Genomic DNA, 18,968 nt, shown 5'->3' with positions numbered 1-18,968 from the left:
AAACTCAGTTTCACCGAGGGCCACTTCAGCATATTGGCCCCCCTCTACGGGCCACATTGACGGTACAGATCAGGAGGACATCCCTGCTAAAACACCCCAGACAAAAGGCTGACTTCCCTCATTCAGTTCTGTAGAGGCTTATAATGAGTCAATGGTCCAGGTGTGTTAGAGAAGGAACCATCTAAAGCTGCAGATGGTAGCTCTGGAAACTAGACCTGGGCACCCCAGCATAAATGTATAAAAATACAATGTTAAAAATAAATTAAACACCTCATATTGTTAAATAACTGATTTTATGTATTGAAGTTTTAAATATTACATTTGAGCTTCCATGGATGTAAAATTACTGCTCAGTTTAAAAATTACAATATTTAAATATTTAAAGGTGAGCAAGCAAATAATAAAAACAAGTCACATGGGCAGACATTATAGACTTTATGCAAAGATTTAGTCTCAGAGGCAACTGAAATCAATTAATTTAAAAATCCTTTCTGAATATCATCTCATGGTCTCTGAACTAAATGCGTCTTTCTGACCAGAGCTGACAGCGAGTTGAAGAGTTATGGACCGGACGCTTTGGAGCGTCTGGAGGAGCTGCAGACGTAACATCTGTCCGTTTTGGAGAAGCGAAACCACGCAAAACAAAAAAATAAAAATCCTGGTAAAAGCGCACACCGGACCGCTCAGGGTAAAACACTCAGAGTTCAGTTGATCTGTTTGGATCAGACAGATCCAACTGACTGATGAATTAGCGCAGATTTTTCTGCAGATGGGAACCAGGAGGAAGTTGTTCAGACCCCAGCGGGTGAAGTGATGCTAATTTAAGTGAAGTCGCTTAATTTAATTTATTAAAGTTATTGGGGTGGTTTTTGTCACTATGAGAAAAATGTAGATGCAGACACATGTGCATTACGCCATTGAACTGCCAATTGGTAATTTAAATAAAGTAGCTTCGATTTCAAAGAAGCCGACATTGAAGTCGATTGGCAAATGAACCATCACCAAAGAGGAAGGCTCTTGTCTCACTGCACCCCAAGAGATGCAGAACCTACAAAAACTGTTTCTGTCTGGTTTTGAACCAGAAACCTTTTGCGTGTTAAGCAAACGTGATAACCACTACACTACAGGAACTGAACTTCTCTGCTTTGTTTCAGTTTGAGGTTCCAAAGTTGATGATGTGAGATGCAACGCATGAAAATTTCAACTTAGGTTTGCACTCAGATGCCTGGATTCAGAGTACAGACCATGACACCACAGACCCTTGTTGACCTTTAGTAAACACCTGTGATGAAGAGAACATGCAAAATCTGTTTCTGTTTGGTTTCAAACCAGCAACCTTTTGCGTGTGAAGCGAATGTGATAACCACTACACTACAGGAACTCATGCTCTTTGCAGTGTTCCTGGTAGATGATCCACATTTTGTTAGAGGCTAACATCAACGATGGGCATGGAACAATGTCAAATACTTACAGATCCTCTCAGAGAGCACAGTAACTTGGTGAACAAACTATCAGACTTATACTTGTGCCTAATTTCACATTACAGTCCACAAACTAAGCCTGGGATCAAAAAATGTATTGAAGATGTCATTAGCAGAGACAAATGGTTCTACAGAGACTTGGCTAAATGGCTATGAAATATAATCAATACTTACAAATAAAAGATGGTTCAAAAATACAATTAACACTTCAAAATACAAAATCTCTGGAAAATAAAATATTATGTATGTTGTTTTGAAAAGCATTAGAATATAAGCACTTTTATCAAATCTTCATTGTGGTAAGATCATGTGAGTTCTTAAATCCATGGAAACTCATCAGTTTGTAAGGTAAGTGAGTTAGCTCAGCAGGTTAGAGCACCGTGCTGGTAATGCTGAGGTTGTCGGTTCAAACCCCATATGTGGCAATTCATGTCTAAGGTCTTTCAGACAATCAACACTTCAAAATAAATAAGGGTTCAAAAATAAAATCAACACCTCAAAATAAATAAGGTTTCAAAAATAAAATCAACACTGCAAAATAAATAAGGGTTCAAAAATGAAATCAACACTTTAAAATTAAAAATGGTTCAAAAATAGAATCAACACTTTGCAATTAAATGGTTCAAAAATAAAATCAACAATTCAAAATGTATAATGGTGACTGTTTCTGTCTGTTCAGTCCATAAACTAAGCCTAGGATCAAAAAATATATTGCAGATGTCATTAGCAGAGACAAATGGTTCTACAGAGTATTGACTAAAAAGTAAAATCAATTCTTGCAAATAAAAAATGGTTAGGAAGCGCATTACAAACTTTTGGTTGAAAATTCAAGTCTCCATTACAGACCAGAGAAAACTAAAGAGAAATCAACGTTGTGTTAATCCATTTGAGGAGCCGGCAGTTTATCTGGAGGAAATAAATGACGATGCAAAAGTTAATTAGACTGTAACATGCGCAGTCCGCTGCTCAACCACTGCGGACGAGGCTCCGCCGCTGTGAAGACTTAGAAATGTGAAGTCGCTTAGATGTGGTTACATGTATCTGCTTAATTGGTGATGGGATCTGGATTCACGGTGAATATTATCTAAACCGCATAAAATGCGACTAAATAGCCGATGTTAATATGATTGTAATTTCACGGATAAAAATAGTACATGACCGATTTTTATTTTTTTATTATTTTTTTATGTTGTCGGTCAAGATAACGTCTAGCGCCACCTGCCGCCCTGACACAAACTCACACACATCTTCATTCACAGTCTTACTTGTAAATCGATTTTTCTTTTCTTGGACGTTTTGATGTTAGCTTGCGGATGTCTCAGTTTTATTCGCTGGGAAAATCAATAAGCAGCTTGAGGTGACTCTGCTGCTCTCTAGAGGCAAGAAACCGTAATGTTGGCTGGTAAACATCGGAATGCATTGTGGGAGATGTAGTTTGTAGTCAATTTGTGCTCAAAACCTATTTTAAGTAAATCATCGGCCTATAAAATGCTGGGGCGGGTCACATAAAATGACATGGCGGGCCACATGTCATTTTACACAGACACAGAAGAAAAAGTTTGGGAACCACTGGCTTAAAGGGATTTGTAAAGAACGTCCAAACTCTTCCTGTGAATTACAAGGTTCTGGTGACTGGCAGATTGACTACATGTAGTAACAAACACGTAGGCTACATGTCTGTTTTAGCTAGCATCTAAAGCTACATTAGCTAAGCTAACTTTGCTAGTTCGGCAGCAAATACGACAGTAAATATCACTGATATTTATGTTGGCATTACACAGAGGTGGGTAGAGAACTCAAAAATTGTAATCGAGTAATAGCTGTAATGTATTTATATTGTTTGTAAGTCAGGAACAAGGTGAGAGTTAGTTCTAACCGTGTTGTTTGTTTATTGTTGTCATTGCAACTCCATAGCAACTGCCTACCAAGATGGCTGTCGGTTACAAAGTTAACGGAAGTGTGACATCACATCAGAACTATGATATATTTAAATTTTAAATCATCAAACTTCTGAGCTTTAGGTTTTTTCTTTCAATTATTTGACTATTAGATTATTTGGCAGAATTTGGAGAGGTACATTAATACTATTATTTTTTTGTGTGCATTTTTTCTGCATATGCAAAGTGCCAAAAAATCATAATTTGAGAGCAAATAAAAACAAAATCTTTTTTGAAGTAGAGTTGAGAAAATCTTCTTCAAAAAAATAAATAAACAAGAAAGTTATAGAAAATAATGTTTTTACCTGATTTAAAAGAACCAATAGTGTCTCTACAACTCAAAAACAAAATAAAGTTTAAAGATGGTATCTTAAACCAGCAGCATCCATCTGATACTGAAGCCAAGTTGGTACTGATGACATCGGTATTTTGGATCGTTCACCTTTAGAGTGAATGATCCAATAATCCAATAATAAGATCATTCACCTTATTTGAGTTCTCTGCTGATGGTCCCTTTTCTTAGAATAACGTTTAAAAAATCCTGAACTAATAAGGAAAATATTATGTACTCTAGATGCTAAATTTTTTTTTTCAATTTTGCATCAGGAAATATTTATTAAAAATGGTTCTTTAATTTATTTTAGCTAGCATAGCCTGTTGTGAATGCTAAGCTAGTTAGCATAGCCGCCCATGACAGCGGTTTTTTGTTTCTCCGCAATTAGCTAAAGGGTCTTCTAACCGTTTTTTCTGTTGAAATTCTCTCTCCTTTTTATTTGTCTGTACCTTGTGACCGTTTGCTAACCGTTGTTTTATTTTCACACTAAACTTCGCATCCCATCACTAATTGGTTTTCTGACTCAGAGATGAAAGAGTTCAGAGCAGGTCGGCTCACCTGAGGGACGCGACCAGGACGAACCTTTCCGTTTCCGGTGCGGAACATTTGAGCCTCAGCCTGCAGTGAATGAACAGCAGCTCCAGTGAAGACGACATGGACACAAAATATAAAGTCAAAAAAGGTCTTAAAATGTGAGTTTTTCTAACTTTTTACATTCTCTTTGGTTTTATGTTGAATAAAAACACATATTTAGTGACTTTTACTCAGAATTACCAAAATCTTTTTTTAAATGAATTAGTTAAACTGAAATTTGACCTATAAAGGGACAAAAATCCCCTTCCCCCCATAAACGTGTCTGGTAAATTGTAAATGTTCATCATGCTTTTTTATTTTTGCATTAATTTATGAACACATTCTTACAAAACCTCTAACTGCTTTGTTTATTTCCATTATATGCTTAATCTATTGTTGAACAGATAAAATTAGATATTAAATTGGTTTAGAAAATAATTTTTATATTTGGCTGCAATTCTGATTAACCCCTTCACTAAAGTTTATAGCCAAGTGTGTGAAAGGTTTAAATCACGTTAATATCTTTATTTTTCTTTAAATGTATACACAGTAAGCAGGATTTACAGTCTAAAAATCAGTTTAAATGGGACATGTGAACTTTCTGTAACGTCAGGGAGCAAACTCAGCAAAAAACAAACAACATTTTCCACAGGACAAAAGTGGCAATGTAAATGAGCTTTAAAAATACACGACTAATTAGCACTTTCAGCTCTTTTGGGGTTTATTGATCTGTTTGCAAAGTGATGAGAAAAAGTCAATGTTTCTGGGAGAAACTCAACGAGTTTCTGCTGCAGGACAAAGTGGCTCTTTCACCTGCTGAGGAGATTTTAAGGAGTTTTAAGAGTACAAATTACATTAGCATAGTTATTTCATTAAAAAAAACAAAGTAAATTAGTGTCCTTAATGTATTTTTGGGGGATTGAGACAAACAAGGTGGTGAAGAGAAAGGAAAATGATTTCCTGGAAAGTGGCTTGAATTTGAGGTGATTCCGCAATACTGCCTTCAAAAATAATTAGTGAAATGTAATGCGAGTATTTCCTCTCCTCTTTGCATGAAACGTAATTTCCCAGATAGAAAACTTTTTTCTTGATGATTTTTAATGATCAAGCATTTATCTGACTGTATTTTACTGAGTTTTAGTAAAATAAGTTCAGCTTTAAAATGTCAGATTCAGTTGGATTTAACATATTTTATTTATATAAATTGCTTCTTTATTATGTGTAAAAATTATGATGTTTAAAGAAATTGAACTGAACTGAATTGAGAATAAATTGTAATATTTTTTCTCTGAAATATATTATTTTAGAATATTAATCTGTATGAAAACTTTAATTAATATCCATCCATCCATCCATCTTCTTCCGCTTATCCGGGATCGGGTCGCGGGGGCAGCAGCTTCAGAAGGGAGGCCCAGACTTCCCTCTCCCCAGCCACTTCTTCCAGCTCCTCCGGGGGAACCCCAAGGCGTTCCCAGGCCAGCCGAGAGACATAGTCCCTCCAGCGTGTCCTGGGTCTTCCTCGGGGCCTCCTCCCGGTGGGACGTGCCCGGAACACCTCACCAGGGAGGCGTCCAGGAGGCATCCTGACCAGATGCCCGAGCCACCTCAACTGGCTCCTCTCGACGTGGAGGAGCAGTAGCTCCTCCACGTCGAGAATAAATTGTAAAAATTTATTTTTACAATCGTAAAAATATAATTTTTTAAAAAATATTTACGATTATAAAAGTTTGATGATACTCTGAAAGTCAGAAAATTTTATTATTTTTATTTATTACTTAACGTGGCTGGATTAAAATAACAGTTTGTGTCGCTCAGTGGAAACTAGCGAGACAGTTGGTGCAATGCGAGGATTCGACCACTAGAGGTCAGTGTTGGATATTTGACGCTGCAGCTATTCTTTCCTGTTTTTATTTGCTTCTTTCTTTTCTATTTGTTCCTCTCTTTCTCTCCTTTTCTTTTTCTTTTGCTTTGACCTTTCTTTTCTTTGTTTGTTTCCTTTCTTCTCTCTTTCTTTTATTTCTTTATTTAATTATGTATAAAGAAATCGCGGTAGAAGAGATCTAAAGTGATTTTTAAAGTTTTGATTTCTATTTTAAGGGACAATGACACAAATTAGAAACATTTCTGTTTGATCTCATTAATAAGCACATTGTGTTTCTGGCTGTATTGTTTTGCTCAGACAGACACACAGTGTCTCTGTCATCATTATCATCCTCCTCCTCTTCCTCATCCAGCAGATTGAACCAGAACAAACTTCCAGCCTGATCTCTGATCAGAAACATGAACATGTTGTTCTGCTGTGCTCTGCTTTTAAACTGAATCATTTAGAGATTGTTCTTCCCTCTGTTACAAACTTTAAATAAATATTCAGTTTTGTTTTTCTTCTTCGTCTCCATGTTTCGCCTCGGCTGGTTTCCAGCTCTGGACTCATTAAAATGTTGTTTTGTTTCCAAACGGATTCTGCAGCAGGAGACTGGGCCAAAAGGAGGAGGCTGCTATTATATCAGCAACATCTGTTTCTCCACTGGTTCTGAATCAGTTTCCACACAGCCATGACTCTTATTCAGCTATAACATTATAATAAAAAAAACAGCTGTCAAGCCACGGAAAGTGTTAGTCTACTGAAAAGCACAGGAACAAATAAAGGAGGAGTAAATTTCCACCAAAAAAAACTCAGAAATTTTTAGATTAATCTAAAAAAATTGCTAGAAAAAAAAATCTGAGTTTCAAATTTGTGAGAAAAATCTCAGGAATCTTTAGAATAATCTCAGAAATTTTCTAGAAAATAAGAGGAAGTTTTTGAGCTCAAAAAGTAAAAAATAAAAAGTAATACCTTGGGGAATTTTTTTAGGAAAGAAAATTTATTAATTTTTTTAGATTATTTTCAGAAATTTATTAGAAAAATTTCAAAGTCTAACTGTTTCGATCCAGATTCTGTCCCCAACTTTTTTAGTTAGGGACAGTGAAACTGTCATAGGAAAAACTAAATAAACAAAAAACAAAAAATATGGATATTAGCAGCTTAGTTGTGTGTAACAAGTAAGGAAACATTATATTGCATAAAATGAAACTCAAAATCCAGCCTGTCTGCTTTGGCTTTGTTTGTTGTAATTATTTCAAACAAATGAACACACACACATTTTTTGGTGGTTTGACCTTTATGATAAAAATAAATGATAGAACTCATCAGAATAAACCTTCAGAAGCTAATGATTACGGTAGAGATGAAAAGGTTAAGACGACACCAATCGCATGATTATTCAGGCAGGACTGGCCGACGCTGCTCCGTTTCCATGGTGACACTCAGCCCTAGTTTCCCGGATGTACTCTTTTCCCTGTTCAACATGGCGCTGGGAAAGTAAGAGACTTCAGCTAATGTCAGACAGTTTTCCCAAACTTATCCCGCTCATGCTCCACTAGGCCCGGGAAAGTTTACAGACTCCCCTCCGAGGCAGCGGAAAGAGTTTCTCCGTGTCTTTCTGGGTGAGTAAGCGGCTTCGGGTTTAATAAAAGTACTTAAAGGTTATTTTGCTGCTCCGCTCCGCGTTCAGGAGCTAACAGGAGCTAACGTTAGCCGCTCTCAGTGCTCTCCAGGCTGCCTCCGAGGAAAGCAGAGCAGCCTCTTCTCTCTGATTTAATGAAAACTCGCTCACAGCCTGATGGAAAGTTTGCAGTTTGTTATTAATGAGCTAAGATAAATGTGATAAGTTGTTTATGAATGTAACTCCAGCATATATGACCGCCTAATCTGGTTTTAGGATGGGTTTCTACATTACTGTAACGTCACTGCGCTGCTCTTCCAGAATTACGATGGTTTTGGTAAAATGCAAATAAATTATTTTTGCCCGTATTGCATTGCTGACAGTCTCATCAATCATTTAAAGTTTAACGATTTGATAAACTTTTGTTTCCTCTTACACGATGTACACGTCGTGTTTTTATGTAAGGATTTACGAGATTTAAAGTAACTGCCCAAATGCGTATTTTTTTTTGTACTAACAAAAATACAATGACGAGAAAAACATAGCTGAGTACTGAAGTATTGATTTCAACTAAAGGATTAACAATGTTTTTAAAAAAAAAAACATGTTGATAAAACACCAAGCTACTTCTGCTCTGTCAGTATTTAGGTCGATGACATCACAATAGGTACAACAGTTGAGTTGGCAATCCTGGATCTCAGTTTGTTTGTTGTTGTTTTTTAACAAGTTTTAACTTTTCTGAATTTTAAAGTTGTTTTATAGAAAATAATTTACAAACACCAGAGTATTGTTTGTTTTTATGTTACAATTTCATCCATTTTATAGGAAACATAACTGATATTTATTGAGAATAAATTAAATAAATTAGAGATTATAAATCGTTTTACTTTTTTTAATTTATTTTTACAAAACTAAAGGCATTAGAGGTGCTTCATCATGTAGAAAGAAAGGGATTTTTATTCATACTTGCTGCTGTGATGGCAAGTTTGTTGAATATTGCAATGATGACAGCAGTTCCAATTAGTCTTTCTTTAGCATTTTAACTTTTGAAACTGTTTAACTCCAGTAAAATGTAAATAGATTGTTTTGGTTTTCTTATTTTTACAACAAGGCTGACATTTTTATTCCGTTTAAGATGGTTGAGCAATGGTTGAAAATGTAATGATGTTCAGCCATTGTTTACATCCAGATTTACTACGTTTGGCTTCTTTTTGTTCAGAATTATGATGCATGTCTCATGTAAATGACATAAAAGTTGGATAAAACACAACATAACTGTTTCAGGCTGTGGACACTTTGAAAACAATCAGACACATATCTGGTGTAGCACCATACATGGAAGTGGCACAAATCGGATTTTTGGAGAAGATTGCACAGATTGTAATTGGACCTTTCAGATTGCTGTGAAAAAGCCAGATATTTTGCCAGAGGTTTTGGAAAAAATGTCGGGTTTGGGTTGCATTTGTCTGCCGTATGAATGTAGCCTTTGCATTTTGGGGAAAATCCGTAGCTATTACGTGGAATTTACAACTTTAACAATATTGTCGCTGTGAATTCAAAGTTACACTGGTTTGTGTCAGTGCTTCACTAGTAGTTCGCTGCACAGCTGATTAACATTTTCTTGTGTTAATCTGAATGGAGCATTGTGGGGGTTAGAACGGAGGATTCCGGGTTTAAATCAGAGAATCGTGATCTTCCGACGTATCAAATCTTGTTACTGAACTGTTGGTGTACGTGAAGCTAATATTTAAATGCAAATTGTTAGCTTATGTCGACCGAGAGATTTACTGCTTTACTTACCTTTTAAGTTGCTCTCAAACATCAGTTGCTGTGTTTCAGTTGTCTATATAATTGGAAAATCTTACATTTCGAAAATAAATTTGCTTAATGGAGTAATGGCAATTTTGAAAAAAAATCTTGTCAATAATGTTTTGGTGTGATGATGGAGTGGTTTTTTTGATTGCATCAAAATTGGTTTATTTTGCAAAACTGCAATGGAAACAGTTTTTTTTTTGCATTACATGAGTCATATAATCAACAACAGGATGTTACTACTGAGAGAAACCACAAAGAAGACAACAAGAAGTGGTAGGAGGGGCGGCCTGTTTTTAATAACTTATTGAGTGAACAAACTTATTCTCGTGTGATTTTAATCGCGTTTCTTTTTTTAATGGAAACACTGCAATTGCGAAATTGTGTTTTTTTGTTGTTGTTTTTTTTACATTAGTGGAATATTGACAAGTTTTGCGCTCGTTTGTAATGAAAAGCAGCTAGTGTCATAGTGTTGGCTTGTAGCATTGTTCTGTTTTAGTGTTCTTTGTTCTGGATCAGCTACAGAGTCTTTCATGCTCTGTGTTCATGTTGAGCCTGTGATCGTTTTTGTCTGCAGTGAGTGGAGGGAGTTCAGTAAAGTTGTCCGTTTGGTGCTGGGTTCATACAGCACATTCCTGGGATGCCAGAGATGCATGCAGGGGTCACTGTTCTCTCACATTATACATCACACCTTAACAGCAGCGCCATCTTCAAGCCCTGCAGAGCACCTGGTCAGTGAAAAGAGCAGTTATCTTATGTTTAAAAGCACTTGATTGACTCTAAATTAGTGTAATTATTAGCCATAATCAACACTAGCTAAAAAATGAGTTGGTCATGTAATCTTTATTCATTTATACCAAAACATTGGAGTTGTGATGATAAAATACAAGCTGACTATGTTCATTAAACTAAAAGTTTGCTTCCTAAAGCTAACCTTTGTGTGGAAAAACAGGAAGTGGCATTAAACCTGTCACAATAAGCAATAAATCAATTAATCAATTAATCACATGACAAATTAAAATGAGCTCAATTTCTATTTCCATAGTTTGTTTCTCCCTTTGTACCAAAAACTGAATGATAAAAGTCTTCAGTCTCAACAAACCCATATTTTAGAGCAGTTTTGCTTAAAAAGACTTCATAATTTATTTTATTTGTTGTTTCTGTTGTCTTATTTGTTTTTGGTATTTAAAATTTCTTCCAATTCCAGTGTTAAAGTTTATTGATCTTTGAGAATGTGTTCTTGCATTATTATGTCATTTCAATTATATCACTTGAAAATGGCCTCTAAACAACAATATTATCGTTTATCGCAATAACTTCTGGGACAATTTATTGTCCAGTAACTGTGTGTGCATAATCCTTTTTAATTTTGGGGGATACAGTGATTTACACCTCAATTTTTGCAAAATCTCCAACTACTTTCTTGTTTAATTGTTGTATGCTTAGTTTTGTAAAATTAGATTTTAAGTTGTTTTAGAAATTATGTATTTTTTTGGGCCACAACTAACTCTGACTTCACATCATAATCAACATGACGCGTTTCACAAAAAGTTTGGATACCCAGAGTCTACAGGATCAAGCTAGGCCTGTTTGCACAAGTCCTGGTTGGGAAATAGGAAGACATGGAGAAAATGAAGAAATAATACTTTTTTTTAAACGTTGCTAAAGAGCTGGACTTGGTGAACAGAAAGGAAAATCCTCTGAGGAATGACTGAACCAGCCAACTCCAACACAGACCTGGAGGCGCTCAGAATCAGAAACAACAGCGACTGAAGTAAAAAAGATATTCCCTGTTAGCAGAGCAGCAGATCCGTTTCTGACACCATCAATCAGCTGCATTTGTTTGGTTCAAGACCCGTAATTATGGCATGTTGTAAATGTTTGCTGCAGGGCTTCATCTATGAAACAAGGCCTGAAGAACCTATTCGATTTAAAATAAAACCAAGCAAAGAATGCTGGAGATTCCTGCAGCAGATTTAGACAAAATCTAATGCGTTTCCTGCAGGACGGGTCGCCTGTCGTCTTCTCTGACTGACTGACTGACTGACATGAGCATCAGACTGTTTGTTTTTATTATCGCTTCTGCAAGCGCAAGCAAACTTGAATGAGGAGTTTTAAAGCGACGCGAGCCGAGGAAAAATGCAACAAGGTTGTTATTGTTGGTATCGACTGAAACTTCAGGCCTGATAAGGTGAAGGACAAGCTTCCCTTTGTTGCTGCTGCAGCAGATAAGTCATGAAGGAGCTGTTTACTCACTGCTAAATGATGCAGAGAAAAGCAAACAGGAAAATTATACAACAATTATTTCAGTAATCAATTGTTCTATAAATTATTGGGCCGATTAATTGATTATTTGAATGATTAATCGGGTAAAAAATTGGCACATTTTGCAGAATTTGTAGACTGACAAATTTTTGCACTGACTGATTAGCACCTTTTGCTATCAAAATAATAAATAGCAGATTTTAGTTTTTACGTAGTTTGAACAGGGTGACAGTTGAGGAGTTCTGGGTAGAACATCTTTGCAGACAGCTTCTTTATACCTTAAATGCAAAATGAACATATTTTTTGTCCAGTTTTGGTTTAATTACTGTGTGCATAAACAGATTCCTTCCTTTTAGGTAAGATAAATGTTCAGATTGGGTCAGACAAAAGCAAATTAATGGAGCGTTTCCCTTAATGTGTGTAAAAATGGGTATCGGCAGTAGAGGAAAAAGCAAAATGTGAACTTTATTGTAAAAGAACAATAACCTGACCTACTTTCCTCCAGTAGCTTGTGTTTTATTTTAAGGGAGTTGTAGTTTTTCTCTTTTTGAAAGGCCAATGTGTTCTTTTGTCCCTATTTTGGCTTCAGTAAATGTTTGTTCTGCAGTCGTTTCCCGTTCTGGCTGTGAAATCATGCTGAGGCTTGTGTGCTCGCAGTGTTATGGAGGATTAACAGAAACAATACAGGGAGACTTCTGGATGGTGGCGGCGTGTCACCTCGGTTCCGGTTGGGTTTCAGAGGGGGAAACGAAAGCTTTCGCTAGTCTGGATGAGATGGACAGGACTCGACCCGTTCCTAGATTATTTCTCAGGATCCCGCCTTTGTAGGACTGTGGAAAGAATCTCTGTTCATCTTCACATAATATTTTCAAACTGTGAGTAATCTTCACACGGCTTTACTTGATCCCTTCCAGCACAGCGGCAGCTTCCCAGCAGGTTCACAGGTCACATGATGTCTGCCACGTCTGATTAAAGAGCAGCACTTTTCAGGACTGTCTTTAAATCTGAGATCACATGACATCTGCGTTTTCCTAATGAGAGAGGTGATGATCACACCCTCATTGCTTCTGTTTACAACATGACATTATGTAATGACAACGCCACCATGACTCACATATTTACCGGACACCACTCAGGATTATGGCCAGTTTGATCACAAATTCAGCCTGATTTCTCAATAGATTAGTTTAGTAATTGAGTCATTTAGTGATTAATCTAATGATTAATCGAGTAATCAAAAAACTGTCCTGCTAGTAGCTGCTTAAGCTGGTAAAAGAAATGTATGAAGAACAAGATGCTAGTAAATAATAATTCAGTTCATGTTTTTAAAGAGAAAAGATTTTTCTTCTTAAAATGTAGCATGATATAAACAGAAAAGGTTCAAGCCTGAACTAGGGATGGGCAATATGGCATAAAATTCATATCACAGTAGATATTGTAATGGGTGGTGGTAACAATATGTACCACAATATGATTTCTATAAAACTTACTATAGAAATTAAAAAAATCAAATACTAATTGATTGTAATGCATATATTTGTATGTGTTAAAGCTTGTTCAACACTTGTCGCTGTCTGACCGTGACATCTGCTGCGCTCCTCCTGAGCATCGCCGTTAAACCTGAACCCGGTCCAGATAACTGATGTTTTTTGCACCTGCTTTTTTAACGAGTTCTTCCTTTGCGCCCTCAGCCTCGCTGCTTCCCGCCTGCTCTGTTTTGATGCCAGCCAGTTACGTCATTAACGAGCTTTACCGCAGTTAGCTGGTAGACTACAGATCTCCATCACAGTCCAGATTTCTACCAGAGACCGTTCATATTGTGCATTCCTAGCATGAACTATCTGACACTGGACCAGCAACCTGATTATTATTACTATTTGTGCTCCCAACATAAGTACGCCATGAGACTGATGTGAGCACATATATCTGTCTGAACAAATGATAATTCATTTAAATTTAAACGATATTGATCCAAAAGTGAAATTAAATAACAATTTGTGGTGTGTATGTTTAAACCAGCTGTTTATCTGGAGTAAAAGCACATAATTGGCTCAAACGAACAACTTTAGTACACTTTTTCTTATCTCTTGTATTTATAAACAATAAATCTAATCTATTTCTAAGCATGAGTTAGCAAGTATCGGGCCTCGGCCGATTCTTGTCCGTCCTGTTTCTTCCTTCCCTCTCAGAGTCGGTATTTGTTTCCTGCTGAAACAGAAATCGTTTCTGGATCTGTTACTACTGCTAAGTGGATATTCCTGTTGTCTGGAAATTCATACGACATTTTCAGTCGCTCATGACTCACCGAAGTTTGTTTTTACCGAAGCATATCGAGGACACGTAGTATTTTCATCTGTAATCCGAAGCATTTTTCTTTTGATCTTTTGACTAATTCACATATTCTTCTGTTGACAATGAGAGGTGTGTTTCATGCAACATTTATTAGTTATACATTGTATATCCTTCGCTTTACGCGTATTTCAAATAGTTTCTGCAGTGCAGTTTGGTCTAAATGGGTTTCAATAGGACATCAAGAGACATGAAGGTAAAACTTTTATTAAATTGGTAGAATTTTTTGTGCTAGATTGAGGATGAAGTGTTTGGTTATTATTAGTTGGTTCCTGTTATTTTTAAATAATTTGGAAGTGGACTGAACTTTAATAGACAATTTCCCATTCTTGTTTTGTGGCACTTACTGTCATAAAGCTGTTTACTCTCGAGGCCCAAAATTGGACAAAACTGGTCATTTTAATTATCAATAGCTACAGCAGATTAAAGGTTACTTCTATTTATTTTTATTCATTTATTTTTGAAAATACTGTCTATTTTGGTGATTCTCTTTGAAAAATGTTTAGGATTCATGAGCAAAACAGGCATAAAGACGTACAAAATGTTTAGTAAATACCTGAAAAATGTAATATTTCTGGACAGGTCTGAAGTCATGGAAAATATTTAATGCAGTAAATGTGAATTTTTACTATTGTTTTATAAGCTGTCACAATAACAAATTTTGCTGGACAGTAAATACTCCCAGAAATGATCAATATAAACAAAAATATAATCATTTTGAGACTATTTACAACAAATATGATAAAAACATAATGCAAGTACATCAGTAAACTTTACTTTTCAAAGAACAGAAAAAAAAGACTATAATGTCTCAACAAAACAAAATTTTCCTTCAAAACATAATAATCAATCGTTACTCCTGTCACAATGACAAATTTTACTGGATGATAAATTGTCCCAGAAATTATTGCAATAAACATTTTCCAGTAATGCAATGACATAATAATGCAAGAACACATTCTCATAGATCAATTAGCTTAAGAACATTTGACACTGGAACCTGAAGGTAAGTTTATAACCAATTTAAAGTTGCCTTGGGGTTTATTAAACGTGTTTCTTTGTTGTTCAGTGTGTAGAAATATGGAAAAGGTTTCCTCCGAGTCAGAAAGTCTGTGTTGAAATGTGTGGAAGTCGGCTTGTGTACTCATTTACCCTACTTTCTCTGCTTGTCTTTCTCATTGACCTTTCCACATTCCACAACCTGTGCCTGAAAGTCGGCCCTCATTGGCTGCAACACTGCGAGCTTTGTTTGAACTTGGCCTCTGGATTGGCAGCTTTGTGCGTCTCTGCCGTTGATACGTCGGCTGGACCAGTTTCTGCTGTATTTTTGCTCAGGAAAGTCAACAGGCTTTCTCTTTGCTCAGGTATTAAATACATTCCTGATCGGCACCTGAAAATAAATTTACCAGTTTTCTTTATTAAACAGCCAAACCTTTCATTCAGTCGTTATTTTTTGTCTTTGTAAGCTATCTTGTTTTTTTGCTTATCTGATTGCATCCACACCCAAGCAAATCAAACTATCCTTGGAGGGCTTTGACTGGGTTTCTGACATCATGCTCTGTAATTTGGCCTTGGCTGTGTCTGTGTTTTGCTCAGTTTGGTGATGAATGTGCTTATATTAACAGGCAGACTTGGTATTTCACAGCAGCATGCTTTGATTAGATAAACAGGCTAATTTGAGGCAGACTGTCATCGCTTGTTGTGTAAGAGGGAGTCATTATCTAATGGCAAAATACACACTTGCGAGGCTGGAAGTTGAATGTATTCTTGTTTTTAAGGTTTTCTGGTACGTCTTCTTACTGAAAATATCCAGGACAACCTCGTTGGTCTGGCATGCCGAATGATTACCCCGTTTGTTTTATACCTGAACATGTGCAGAACGAACGCAACGATAAAAAGGGAAACCAAAACAAAACAAAGAGCGTTCCCAGAAATCACCAAGCATTTTCTGAGAAAACATTTTAAGGTGCAACACCTGATCTACACTTAACTACTCACCTGAAGCACTAACTGCTTTTCCATTGACCTTATAATTGCGCAATTTGACATTTCAAAAATAAATTTGCTTAATGTAAAAACGCCAATTTAAGAAAAAAGATACGTTTTTGATCAGATTTTGCTGCTAGGATGAGGTGGTTTTTTTTGTTTTTTTGGCCGTATCAAAATTGGTTTATTTCTCAAAACTGCAATGGAATTTTTTTTTTTGCATGACATAATCAACAACCAGATGTTACCACTGGAGGAAACGACAAAAAAGACAACAGGAAGTAGTTGGAAGGTGACGGCGTGGTTCCACTGTTGATTATTACAACCTATTCCAGTAAAACTACAGGAATAGGTTGTTTTCTAATTTTCCCACTATCAGTTTTGGTCCTTGAACACATCACAGTTTGTTTTAGATGTGCATCCTGTAAGAAGTTACTCATTTAAGATTAAAAGAGTACTCCATAAAAGATAAAGCACTGATCAGATTGTCTGATTTCTATTTAGAAATAATGACATCAGACAAACAAGAATAAACTCTTATATCCAGTTTAAAGATTAAAATGAAAAAAAATCCAAATAAAGGAGAGACATTTTTCCTCTAGTTTCACCACTGATCACTAATGCAACCTTAACAGAAATAGGTTGTTTTATAATTTCCCCACCATCAGTTTTGTAAGACATCGGTCTGTCTATCCTCAATGAATTGTAGTCAAAAGTAGCAAAGCGTACAGTGTAGTAAAAGTACTCTGGTAGATGTAACTCGTTACTACCCACTTCTAGTTCCACCACCGTTTACTATTAGAAACTTGATCCATGTAAAATAGTACAGGAATAGGTTGTTTTCTAGTTTTCCCACCGTCAGTTTTGGTCCTTGAACGCATCACGGTTTGTTTTGGATGTACTCTAAGAAGTTACTCATGTAAGATTAAAAGAGTATTTCATGAAAGCTATTTAAGTACTGAGTTACTGATCAGATTATCTGAATTATAGTTAATGACATCAGACAAACAAAAATAAACTTTTATATGCAAATTCTGGTAGTTTAAAGACTAAAATGAAAAAATGCAAATAAAGGAGAGATACTTTGCCTGTAGTTCCACCACTGTTCACTAATTCAGCCTTGATCCATGTAAAACAAACAAAAAGTACGTTAATAGGTTTTCTAATTTTCCCACCGTCAGTTTTGGTCCTTGAACGCATCACGGTTTGTTTTGGATGTACTCTAAGAAGTTACTCATGTAAGATTAAAAGAGTATTTCATGAAAGCTATTTAAGTACTGAGTTACTGATCAGATTATCTGAATTATAGTTAATGACATCAGACAAACAAAAATAAACTTTTATATGCAAATTCTGGTAGTTTAAAGACTAAAATGAAAAAATGCAAATAAAGGAGAGATACTTTGCCTGTAGTTCCACCACTGTTCACTAATTCAGCCTTGATCCATGTAAAACAAACAAAAAGTACGTTAATAGGTTTTCTAATTTTCCCACCGTCAGTTTTGGTCCTTGAACACATCGCTGTTTGTCTTACACGTTTTAGTAAATGTCCGCTGCCACCGGTTTATTATTTATTTTGGGAAAAAACCGAAACAAAACCAAACCTGGAAATGAACCTCCCAACAGGAAGTGTAAAAAGTCAAATGTGCGTCACGTGACCGTGCAGGTAAAACACCTGCACGTCCGTGTATGAGGAGAGGGACGGAGGAGGAAGAGGCGTCGCTGTTTGTGATTTCCAACCCGTGTTTGGCTGCTGACAGAGCCGCGCTAATCTCCCTCCCTCCCCCCGTTGACCGGCTGTCTCACCCGGTAACGTCACGACACTGAAACCAAAGGAATGCGACACGCTACGTGTTTCCGAGCCCACGGCTTCTCCACTCGGTTCCGCCGCTTCCACGGTTAATGTCGCCGCTTCCCAGCTGGATTCCTCCGCGGAAACCGATCCGGTGCTGGTTCGCTGGACTCGGTTCTGGTTCCTAGTGAGTATTGCCGATCACAGCTGAGTTCCATCACGACGGAAGGAAAGTTTGATTTCTTTTGAAATGTCGCGGTCGGTTTTGGGATCCGAACAGCAGAATAAGTTTTATTTTCTTGTTATTGCTCTCCCAGTGTTCCCATTCAGACCTGTTGCTGACTGTGGAGACAGCTGCTGGACTCCACCATCACAGTCATCTGTCTTTATTTGCACAAGTGTTAGTGACACATGGAGCTGAGCAGAGAGGGGGAGGATGGCGATGTTTGCACTTTTAACCGGAGTTTTAATGAAAAAAAGGGAAAATGTAGATAAATTAAAATTCCAGGCATTTACAGATAAGATAGAGCTGCTGCTGCTGCCTTTTTGTTTTTGTGCCTTCAGTTGAAACCTGGAGGAATAAATCCTATTTTTAATCAGCAGTAATAAAGTAATTAGCATCTGTTACACACAGTACTGCTCACTGCTTGTTACCAGCTTAAAAAATAACAAAGTTTAATCATTTAAAATGCAGCATTTTAAGTGATTTATTTTTTATAATTATTTAAGTTAGTTCATAACAGGGGTGGGAATTAATCGTATTGTTTACAATTGTAATGAATTTCTTATCAAGATAATATTTAGATTTATTGTTGTTGCCATAAATTCCAGTTAATGTTTAAAGAAACCTAAAACTGTCTGTCAGGATTTTTACTATTTTTCTCCATTTTGTTTAATAAAGGTGTATCAGAAAATTTGAAATTATGACTAAATGCACTGATTTGTGCATTTTAGTAT

The 18,968-nt window shown here is 36.4% G+C and overlaps 1 protein-coding gene and 1 non-coding gene across 3 annotated transcripts in view; one reads left to right on the top strand and one right to left on the bottom strand.

Annotated features, from left to right (window-relative positions):
* Positions 1-1,058: 1,058 nt before the first annotated feature.
* Positions 1,059-1,131, bottom strand: trnav-aac (transfer RNA valine (anticodon AAC)). The gene has a single exon. It is a non-coding gene; the product is annotated as a tRNA-Val (tRNA).
* A 6,476-nt stretch (positions 1,132-7,607) lies between these two features.
* pak4 (p21 protein (Cdc42/Rac)-activated kinase 4) overlaps positions 7,608-18,968 on the top strand; it is a 36,769-nt gene continuing 25,408 nt past the window's right edge. Inside the window, exon 1 of one of the 2 annotated variants that reach the window (XM_014995514.2) lies at positions 7,608-7,808. The gene's annotated coding sequence lies outside the window, so the exon portion shown is untranslated. Of the gene's footprint in view, positions 7,809-17,854; positions 18,199-18,968 lie in introns of those variants that run through there. The other variant, XM_014995515.2, reaches the window with a different exon arrangement.

Source organism: Poecilia mexicana, unplaced genomic scaffold, assembly GCF_051168715.1.
Source record: "Poecilia mexicana isolate PSO_F unplaced genomic scaffold, ASM5116871v1 scaffold_13, whole genome shotgun sequence".
Taxonomy (NCBI): domain Eukaryota; kingdom Metazoa; phylum Chordata; class Actinopteri; order Cyprinodontiformes; family Poeciliidae; genus Poecilia; species Poecilia mexicana.
Note: the sequence above shows the minus strand (reverse complement) of the source record. Positions and strands in the feature narration are given on the sequence as shown.